General features: G+C 42.8%; 1 pseudogene; it reads right to left on the bottom strand.

Moving 5' to 3' along the window:
• Window positions 1–8,086: 8,086 nt before the first annotated feature.
• LOC102147163 (fibroblast growth factor 13 pseudogene) lies at window positions 8,087–10,344 on the bottom strand (annotated as a pseudogene).
• Between the last annotated feature and the right edge of the window lie 1,374 nt (window positions 10,345–11,718).

The raw sequence follows: 11,718 nt of genomic DNA, 5'->3' as shown, positions 1-11,718 counted from the left end.
AACTCCTGATCTCAGGTGATCCACCCACCTCGGCCTCCCAAAGTGCTAGGATTACAGGGGGTGAGCCACTGTGCCCAACCACCAAGATGTATTTTTTAAAGCGGAACTGAGCCTGGCAACTGTCAGTCAAACACTGGATGAGCTCAGGCCTACATCCTGAGTATAGCAAATGTTTAACCCTCTGATCTGGTTTGGATTTGTGTCCCCACCCAAACCTCGTGTCAAATTGGAGGAGGGGCCTGGTGGGAGTTGATTGGATCGGGGGGGCAGATTTCCCCCTTGCTGTTCCCGTGATAGTTCTCATGATGGTTTAAAAGTGTGTGGCACTTGCCACTTACCTCCCTTTCTCTCTCCTGCCGCCATGTGAAGAAGGTGCTCACTTCCCCTTCACCTTCTGTCATGATTGTAAGTTTCCGGAGGCCTCCCAGTCACGCTTCCTGTGCAGCCTGTAGAACTGCAAGTCAATTAAACCTCACTTCTTCATAAATTACCCAGTCTCAGGTAGTTCTTTAAAGCAGTGTAAAAACAGATTAATACACCCTCCTAGGGCACATCCACCTTCCTACACCTCCCCAATTATGTTTAAGCATCAAATAGAAAAAACAAATGTGCATAAAGATTCAGCCTTTGAATAAACTATTTTGCTAATAAATTCTGAGTTTCTCCCAGGCTTGACGGATTCCTTAACTGACCATATTTTGGAATAGTTATGTTACTAGAAGGTGGGATCAAGGATAAGCTGAGAAAACTCTTGTGATATTGCCAATAGAGATTCTTATGAATCTCATTAGTTTAGGTTCAAATGGTAGTAAGAATATGTGTGCTGAACTACATGGCTAGCCATCAAGGGCCCTGCAAGGGAAAGGGAGAACAACCTTTTCTTTTTAAAACTTTTGTTTTAGGTTTTGGGGTACATGTGAAGGTTTCTTACACAGGTAAACTTGTGTCATGGGGGTTTGTTGTATAGATTATTTTGTCATCCAAGTATTAAACATAGTACCCAATAGTTATTTTTCTGCTGCTTTCCTCCTCCCAGCCTCCACTCTCAAGTAGACCCCAGTGTCTGTTGTTCCCTTCAATATTCATGAGTTCTCATCATTTAGCTCCCACTTATAAGTAAGAACATGTGGTATTTGGTTTTTTGAGATAACAAACTTTTTTTTTTTCATTTTTAAAAATTTCAACAGGTTTTTAAGGAAGAGGTGGTGTTTAGTTACATGAATAAGTTCTTTAGTGGTGATTTCTTTTTTTTTTTTTTTTGTTGAGACAGAGTCTCGCTTTGTCGCCCAGACTGGAGTGCAGTGGCCGGATCTCAGCTCACTGCAAGCTCCGCCTCCCGGGTTCATGGCATTCTCCTGCCTCAGCCTCCCGAGTAGCTGGGACTACAGACGCCCGCCACCTCGCCCGGCTAGGTTTTTGTATTTTTTAGTAGAGACGGGGTTTCACCGTGTTAGCCAGGATGGTCTCAATCTCCTGACCTTGTGATCCGCCCGTCTGGGCCTCCCAAAGTGCTGGGATTACAGGCTTGAGCCACTGCGCCTGGCCTAGTGGTGATTTCTGCGATTTTGGTGCACCCATCTCCCGAGCAGTGTACGCTGGACCCAATGTGTAGTCTTATCTCTCACCCTGTTCCACCCTTTCCCTCCAAGTCCGCAAAGTCCATTGTATTATTCTTATGCCTTTGCATCCTCATAGCTCACCTCCCACTTGTGAATGAAAACATACAATGTTTGGTTTTCCATTCCTGAGTTACTTCACTTAGAATAATGGTCTCCAATTTTATCCAGTTTGCTGCAAATGCCATCATTTCATTCCTCTTTATGGCTGAGTAGTATTTCATGGTATGTATGTTTACATACGTGTGTGTGTGTGTATGTCTATACACCACATTTTCTTTACTAATTGATGAGCATTTGAGCTGGTTTCATATTTTTGCAATTGTGGATTGTGCTGCTGTAAACATGCATGTGCAAGTATCTTTTTCATATACTGACTTATTCTCCTCTGGGTAGATACCCAGGAATGGTAGATCTACTTTTACTTCTTTAAGGAATCGCCACACTGTTTTCCATAGTGGCATTAGTTTATTTACATTCCTACCAACAGTGTAAAAGTGTTCCCTTTTCACCATATCTATGCCAACATCTGTTATTTTTTGATTATGGCCGTTCTTGCAGGAGTAACATGGTATAGCATTGTGGTTTTTATTTGCATTTTCCTGATCATAGGTGATGAACATTTTTCCATATGCTTGTTGGCTATTTATATATCATCTTTTGAGAATTGTCTATTCATGTCCTTAGCCTACTTTTTGATCGTTTTTTTTTTTTTTTTTTTTTTCCTTGCTGGTTTGTTTGAGTTCCCTGTAGATTCTGGATATTAGTCCTTTGTCAGGTGTATAAGTTATAAATATTTTCTTCCACTCTGTAAGTCATCTGTTCACTAATTATTTCTTTCACTGTGCAGAAGCTTTTTAGTTTAATTAAGTTGCATCTATTTGTCTCTATTTTTGTTGCATTTGCTTTTGGATTCTTGGTTATGAAGTCTTTCATACATAAGGACTCAAATAAACTTTTTTTTTTTTTTTTTTTTTTTTTTTTTTTTTTTTTGAGACGGAGTCTTGCTCTGTCACCCAGGCTGGAGTGCAGTGGCCGGATCTCAGCTCACTGCAAGCTCCTCCTCTCGGGTTCACGCCATTCTCCTGCCTCAGCCTCCCGAGTAGCTGGGACTACAGGCACCCGCCACTTCACCCGGCTAGTTTTTTGTATTTTTTAGTAGAGACGGGGTTTCACCGTATTAGCCAGGATGGTCTCGATCTCCTGACCTCATGATCCGCCCGTCTCGGCCTCCCAAAGTGCTGGGATTACAGGCTTGAGCCACCGCGCCCGGCCGACTCAAATAAACTTAAAGTAAAGTTGTAGAAAAAGATATTCCATGCAAATAGAAACCAAAAATGAGAGGGAATAGCTATCCTTATATCACACGAAACAAACTTTAAAGCAACAGCAGTTAAAAAAGACAAAGAAGGACATTGTATAATGATAAAAGGACTAGTCCCACAGGAAAATATCACAATCCTAGATACATATTCACCTAAAACTGGAGCTCCCAGATTTAGAAAACAATTCTTACTAGACCTAAGAAATGAGATAGACAGCAGCACAATAATATTGGGGGACTTCAGTACTCCACTGACAGCACTGGACAGGTCATCAAGAAAGAAAGTCAACAAAGAAACAATGGACTTAAACTATACCCTAGAATAAATGAACTTAACAGATATTTACAGAACATTCTACACAACAACTGCAGAATATACATTCTGTTCATCAGCACATGGAACATTCTCCAAGATAGACCATATGACAGGCCAATAAACAAGTCTCAACAAATTTAAGAAAATCAGAATTATGACAAGTACTCTGTCAGACCACAGTAGAATAAAATTGGAAATCAACTCCAAAAGGAACCCTCAAAACCATGCAAATACATGGAAATTAAATAACCTGCTCCTGAACGACCATTGGGTCAACAATTAAATCAAGATGGAAATTTAAAAGTTATTTGAACTCGGCTAGGTGCGGTGGCTCACACCTGTAATCCCAGCACTTTGGGAGGCTGAGGCAGGCAGATCACAAGGTCAGGAGATCGAGACCATCCTGGCTAACACGGTGAAACCTTGTCTGTACAAAATACAAAACATTAGCTGGGTGTGGTGGTTGGTGCCTGTAGTCCCAGCTACTCAGGAGGCTGAGGCAGGAGAATGGCGTGAACCTAGGAGGTGGAGCTTGTAAGATCATGCCACTGCACTCCAGCCTGGGCAACAGAGTGAGACTCTGTCTCAAAAAACAAACAAAAAAAAAAGTTCTTTGAACTCAGTGATAATAGTGACATAACCTATCAAAATCTCTGGGATACAGCAGAGGTGGTGGGTGATAAGAGGAAAGTTCATAGCATTAAATGCTTATATCAAAAAATCTGAAAGAGCACAAATAGAAAATCTAAGGTCTCACCTCAAGGAGCTAGAGAAACAAGAACAAACCAAACCCCAACTCAGCAGAAGAAAGGAAATAACAAAGAGCTGGAACTAAATGAAAGTGAAACAAAAAAATACAAAAGGTAAATGAAACAAAAAGCTGATTCTTTGAAAAGATGAATGAAGTTGATAGCCCATTAGTGATATTAACCATGAAAAGAAGAGAGAAGATCCAAATAAGCTCACTTAGAAATGAAACAGGAGATATTATAATCCATACCACAGAAATACAAAAGAAACATTCAAGGCTACCAAGAACACCTTTACGCACATAAACTAGAAAACCTAGAGGAGATAGGTAAATTTCTGGAAATATACAACCTACCTAGATTAAACCAGGAAGAAATAAAAACTCTGAACAGACCAATTACAAGCAGTGATATTGAAATGGTAAAAAAAGTTACCAAGAAAAAAAAAGTCCAGGACCAGACAGGTTCATAGCTGAATTCTATCAGACATTCAAAGATTGATTTGGTACCAATTCTATTGACACTATTTCAAAAGACAGAGAAACAGGGAATCCTCCCTAGGTCATTCTATGAAGCCAGTATCAACCCAATAGCAAAACCAAGAAAGGACATAACAAAAAAGGAAACTACAGACCAATATCCCTGATAAATGTAGATACAAAAATCCTCAAGAAAATACTAGCTAACCAAATTCAACAGCGTATCAGAAGGATAATCCAGCATGATCAAGTGCTTTTCATACCAGGGATGTGTTCTGCATCCCTGCATACTTAACATGTGCAAATCAGAAAGTGTGATACACCACATAAACAGAATTAAAAACAAAAATCACATGGTCATCTCAATAGATGCAGAAAAAGCATTTGACAAAATCCAGCCTCACTTTATGATTACAACCCTCAGCAAAATTGGCATAGAAGGGAAATACCTTAAGATAATAAAAGCCATCCATGACAAACCCACAGTCAACATTATACTGAATGGGAAAAAGTTAAAAGTATTCTTCCTGAGAACTGGAACAAGACAAGGATGCCTACTTTCAGTACTTCTATTCAACATAGTGCTAGAAATCCTAGCCAGAGCAATTAGGCAAGAGAAAGAAATAAACGGCATCCAAATTGGTAAAGAGGAAGCCACACTGTTGCTGTTTGCTGATGACATGATCATATAGAGAAAAAAGCCTTTCCAAGACAGGAAGAAGTCATGCCAGCACATGGAAGGGCTACGAGGTACACATGGGCACGCGGAAAGCTAAGGAGAAAGGCCATGAGCTAACCAAGCACACAACCATCCCCTCTGCCTTCTCTAAAAGCTCAAAGTCTCAAACTATCAGCAAAAGACTTCAGAAGTCTGAGAGAACATGGCTTTTCATAAGGATGATGGGGGTAGGGAATGGTTGTATCTGGGGCTATGCCCCATATGCTGGGCATGAGGGTATCCTGATGATTAATCCAGAGGATGTGTCAGGCAGGATTCCAGAAAGTTTAGGGGAGCAGAAACATCTCTGAACCATTCTGGGAGATAATGTCTACTTTAGAGCAGCATCTAGGAGCTGGCTGGCTCAGGATATCTGATCTCTTTAAGTACAGTGCTTTACTTGGCAAGTGATAATTGGTCCCTGAGTCAGAACTCAGTGGCCTCAAAAAAGATGGAGGTTGAACAGAAATCCTGGGCTACCAATTCAGGAAACGGCCACCTACTTGACCAAACAAGGTGAGGACTCTTGTTGGCCAGGCCACACTCTGAGGACTTTAGGGAAAGTGTCATTGCCCTTGGTTCTAATAGTTGGCGTTTTTCTACTCTGGCTGCAGATCAGAATCACCTTTGGAGCTTTAAAAAAATTCAGATGCCCAGGCTCCAGCTCCGGGAATTTGATTCCCTAAGTGTTGGGAAAAGCACGCCTTGTTTTTTTTCTTTTAAGACAAGGTCTTGCTCTGTCACCCAGTCTGGAGTGCAGTGGCATGATCACGGCTCACTGCAACCTCTACCTTTCAGGCTCAAGCAATCCGACCACCTCAACCTTTCATATAGCTGTGACTACAGGTGCACACCACCATGTCTGACTGATTTAAGCATACTTTTTTAAAAAAGTGGATCTGTTGTTGGTGTGTTCTGGGGACCCTGAGACAACACAATGACGTGTGAGTTTAGGAAGTGCCAAGGGGAGCACTGAGGCCTGGGGGGCTCAGTTTGTTTATGGAGCATCCCCTGTACTCATGGTTCAGCTGGAATAAGAACCTGCCCACCTGCCTATCTTGTCCTCAAGATCCTCTAGGCATCTCCAACCAAATGTGTCAAAGCCAACTCATTTTCCAGGAACCTGCTTTCCTTTCTGTGTTCCTCCTTTTAACACCACCACCATCTTCTGCCCAGTCACCCAACTCAGATACTTCAGAATTACCTTCTTTTCCAATCTCTAGCCCCATAAAAGTATCCCAGACCATTCCTCTCTAAAAATCTTAGTTTAAGCATCAAAAATTGTGAAGTGTTTGAGATTTTACCCTCCTTGCAAGCTAACAAGTTAGCCTGCCACAGGTACATAGATGCTGAGAGAAGGCTTGAGACTCCTGGGTCAGACTAAAAGGACTTTATTATGCATGCACCTCTGGTAAAATGAATCTCATATTTGCAGTAGTTTCTCTTGCTTCCCAAGTCCCACAGGGAACAGTGACCCAGATGGATACTACACACACAGCAGGTTTATGACCCAGCAAAGGAACCCTGAGTTTAGGAAACCCCAGTCTCATAAAGGGGCCTGCAAGCGATCCTGACCAACCTTTGCCCCCGAGGGAGACCTTATCTTTATTTCTGTACAGTAAAAATAAATGCCTGTCCCAGGGAGACACTGTCTCTATCTTACAAGGCTATTTGGTATGTAAACATCCTTGAAAAGGTAGTTAAAAAGACAAAAGCTGAAGCTGTCTTTCACAGAGGTATAGAAACACAAGACACCCATCGAGAATTGTCTCTCAACATTAGGAATTCATCACAATTACCTATTAATTTCCAGAAAGAAAATTAGCAGAAAGCTAGCCTGCCCCACCCTCATTAGTAATAATTCTGATTCTAGAACAAAACATAAAGCAAATATACACATCTTTTATGTAGAAACCTTGGTTTTTCCATTATATAATACAAAGTTAAAATGGCGAATGCCCACTCCCTGCCCCCGCCATCTCTGCTGCTCTATTTTCCCAGCCTTTTCTTTTGCTTCCACCCTTCCTTCCTATGTACCCTCTGCCCCAGGATGCCCAGAGCACCCATAGTCACCTCTACAGAACCCCATAACTCTGTTCATGCCTTGGTTAAAGCCCTTACTTGTTTGCTCAATAGTCAGGTTCATGTTTATCTTCTTCCAACACAGTGCCTGACATAGTAAGTGTTCAGTAAATCTTTGGGTGGTGAGGAAGGCTGTTGACTTAGAGAGTCAGGCTGTTTGGGGTATTTTTGAACTTTGAGGGTTAAAACTGGTAGCCCCAGTTGTTTAAATCCTTTGGATTCTGTTGTCATGAGTTCTGTGGCCATGGCCTTTAAGCAGAACAAATTGTCCTGGGGGAGATTTTGATACATTAACAACTAGCTTCATAAATCAAAATTTCATTCCATTTGAAATAATGGAAAACCCTGCTTGAGGGATTTCAACAGGCCGGTGTGTGTCTCCTGCCATCAGCATGAGGGTTCTCAGCATAGGGCTGCTACTCCAGCTCGTTGATGCTCCTGTGGGCCCAGGCTCTTTGTACCTTTCTGCTCCACTGTCCTTAAGGTACAGGCCTTCATCCTCACGTTTCTACCTAATGGTTGCTAAAGGGCTGCTGTACTTCTTGGGTCCCTATCTGAGACAAGAAGGAGGGAAAAAAAGGAAAAGGTGAAGGGGCAAACAGTGTTTGTCCAGCAGGTCTTTTCCTTTCTATTCACTAAAGGATGCCATATCCGGGGATTTCTATAGAACTTTAGCACTAGCTTGGAAAGCTGGAAAATTGGACTATTTGAAGCTTGGCATACTAGTCCCTGAAGAAAATCGGGGTTCTGTTAATAAGGAGAGCTGGATATTGAAGAAATAATTCATATTTGCCACAAAGACTTTTTTTTTGAATGAATATAAAGAGTTTATTTGGTGCGTATTTGGGTATACAACAACAAATATTACACAACTTTTTTAAACTTTTTGTGCACAGGACAGAAAACTGCCTGTACATGCTATGTCCACTTTTGGAACACAGATTTTTAACAACTATTAATGCACAAAACTTACATATCATGCAACTCTATGCCAAGAACCCAACTTTCTTCCATGCAACAGATATGAAGATCTAAATGGAAACCTAGCTAAGTCTTAAACACTTTTCCAGTAGCAAGTATAATATATGTTGTTGAGGGAAAACCAGTCTTAACAATTCCTTGCACACAATATTCATATGCCAAATACAATGACAGGAGGACTCATACATATATAGGTAAGACACTTCTTGTTTTAACAACACAAAAGACAACATCACAGTTCCACAGTTCCCGTCTTTACACAAGAAGCCACAACAATAGTTTAACATGATACACAAATGGAATTAAGAGAAATCTACACTTGAGGATAATTTTTTGAAGATATCTTTACTGACTGGGGTTGACAATACAACTCAATTTCTACACACAAAGTACAGCACGATAACTTGACCAGAATACTACAAATCTAAAAAAAAAAAAAAAAAAAAAAAAATTGGTAAAATCACAAGAACACTGTTACCTTGAGCCTGAGAAGGCAATTCAGATTCAACCCTGAATTTGGTTGATTTGGATTAAGTGACGCAAAAAGTCAATAGAACCATTGAATTTCAGAAATCATAAAGTTGCACTATGCCAAAGAAAAGAGTACATGTGAATCGAGTGTAGATAGAAAACATCAAGCCAAGAAAACAACACAATTCACATAATTTTGTTTGCCCCGACAAAACATTTAAGCAGTTAATTTTGTTATGTTTTGTTTGTTTTTGAAGAACAATTGTGGTCTTTGAAATTTTCTTGGTGGGAGAGCAAATTTTGATCAGCATTAGTGCTGTAAAATCTTTTTGGATTATCATCCCCAAAGTACAGGTGAGATCATGAGAAAATTTGGCAGTCCTTCTCCCAGATTTAGTTCACTGAAATGCTTGGCATTCTTTTGCACAAGCTCAATCTAAATAATGGGGCTTTAGTATGGATGATAAGAAGGTCTAATGGCAGATAGAATAGTGAACTCTGCTTGTTTGTTTGGTAAATGTCACTGACAAATTTGAACTTTTGGGCGAAGGACTGCTAGAAGAATTCAACAGCACCTGGAGGTAAGGTTCTGTTACAGAGCCCTTCTTTTGCCCTCACTGGCTACGTTGATTCATTGTGGCTCATGGATTTGCCTCCGTTCAGCACGCCAGAGACACTTCTGCTCTTGGTTGGGGTCCCGCTTCCAGATCGGGAGAACTCCGTGAGGTCGTGCAGTGATGGCTCCTTGTACATGGCCACTTTTAGTGGTTTGGGCAGAAAATGAGCTGCAGGCTTGTTCTTCTTCACATGGTTGCCTTTCATGATCTCTCCTTCTTTGTTCAGACCCAGATACCACCCTCGGCCTGACTGCTGCTGACGGTATATCATTGATGAATATGTCACATAATAATTTTCAAACACTGATTCTTTGAATTTGCACTCAGGTGTGAAAAGTTCCGAAGTGTACAAGGATCCCTCACTGTTCATTGCCAAGTACAGCTTGGTTTGAACTCCTTGCATAGCCACCACTCGCAGACCCACAGGGATGAGGTTAAACAGAGTGTAAGTGCTGTCCTCATCTTTGGTGCCATCAATGGTTCCATCCGCCTGCAGCTGCAAGTGGTAGCCTTGTCGGCTGTATAGCTTGGTAACTATACCCTTAAGCTGAGTCTCTGGTCTTCTTCGGGGCCTCTTCTTGGAGCCGAAGAGTTTGACCCGGGAAAAGACATTTAACTTGTTTTTGTCGCAGCTGGTCTTGCCTTTGCTGGGACTGCACTTGCAGGCGTTGGATTTCTCGCGCTCGCGGCCTTGCCTCTTCTGACGGATGAGCGAGCTGGCGATAGCCGCCGCCATGGCCACGACGCCCATCACCACCGCTTCTTTTGCTGCCCCTCTCTGGGTTCACTTCCTCCTCCTTCTCCGCTGCTAGTCCGCTGTCTCGCGACTTCGCCGCTTTGGTCTCCTTAGCCTGCGTTTGCCCGGGCTTCTCCGCACTCGGGCTTCAGCCAAGGAGCGGGGAGCTCAGCCTGCCGCCCGAGCTCCTCCAGCGGCGGTCCGGCTCCCGCGCGGGCTGCTGGCTGCCTGGGTCGGAGTCGACGCCACAGCCCCGGGCCGGGATTGCGGGCGAGACTGGCAGGCGGAGGCAGCGCTGCGCGACTGCGTGCGGTCGGCCCCTATGCCCCGAGGACACTCCACAAAGACATTTTTAACACTTTTTGATACTATATTCTTTTTCAAATATGGCAGGGATGTAGGAGTTCTGACATGTTTTTGGCTATGGGTTGGCCACCCCGAGCGAAGGCAAGGTTTGGTAACTATTCCTCTGCCATTGTCATGCTCTAGCTCCTGGTCTATGTAACCCTTGTTGGCTTAAGTCATGGAGAATTATCTGGTCTTTCTTTGAGCCTGTTGGGGCTTACTCACTCGGGGTATATAGGGAACATACTGTTCTTTGGTACATGCTGTTGTTGAAACATTTAGGAGCAGAATGTTTCTTTTCACTGGAATCTTAGCTGGAATGGAGCAGAACTTCTAATTGTATGAGCCCTTTAAAATGAGGAGGCTCATTTCTGTGGGGTTGGCTACACAGAGGAAATTGTGGTTGATAGGTTAGCCTGGGAGGTTGGCAGGTAGAATCGTGTTAGGAATTCTCCAAAGGGAGGCCTCCAAGAGCAGAGTGCAGTAAGCTTGGGTGAGCAGGGTTCCATATTGCATAAGATCCCCTGACACATGGGATAAAGAAGATGGTGAAGATGCCTTTGGCCTCAGGAGAAGCGCTACATTTCTGACCCAGCTAAGGGACTTTCTAAATTCCTGCAGTCACCACAAGCTACTGCCAGCCCTGTGAGAGGAGAGGGACAGGAGGGCCAGCACCAGCTCCCTCCTATCAGCAGGATGTGGTGAGTGCAGGCTTGGGCATGGCTTGCAGCTGTTTTCATGTTCCTGCCACTTGTCAGACTGCAGCTGTCACTGACTATCAGGATGGCAAGTCTTTTCTCTGGGGGCTAAAGGCAGTGCAAGTTTGTACAGGTCATACAAATGACCGTCAGTCAAATATTTGGACCTCCTTTAAACATGGCCTTTCCCATAGTGCTGTTCTCTGTCCCTAAAAATCCATTTCCCTGTCTCCTGCTCTGGAAGCAGACAGCCTCTATCCACAGGGTCACAGATGCATAGGCTTCCAGGGGCTATGCAGTTTAGCTGAATGACCAGGTGGGGATCTAATCCGGTAGAGAGACGTATTCTGTCCCAAGGGGGCCCCAGCCACATGCTCTTCTCCTGAAATGTAGAGTCCCTGGTTGCCAGATCTCCTCATTTTAAAAGAAAAGCCAGAGAAATGGATTTTTATTCAAAATCACTTAAATTATAAATGTTTAAAGCTATTCATCTTTTCTCCTTTTCTTCTTCCTTTTTGTAAAAAAAAAAAAATACCAGGCTGGGTGTGGTGGCTCACGCCTGTAATCCCAGCACTTTGGGAGGCCG

The sequence above is a fragment of the Macaca fascicularis genome, chromosome 5 (genome assembly GCF_037993035.2).
Source record: "Macaca fascicularis isolate 582-1 chromosome 5, T2T-MFA8v1.1".
Taxonomy (NCBI): Eukaryota; Metazoa; Chordata; class Mammalia; order Primates; family Cercopithecidae; genus Macaca; species Macaca fascicularis.
This window is presented reverse-complemented; position numbering and strand designations above follow the sequence as displayed.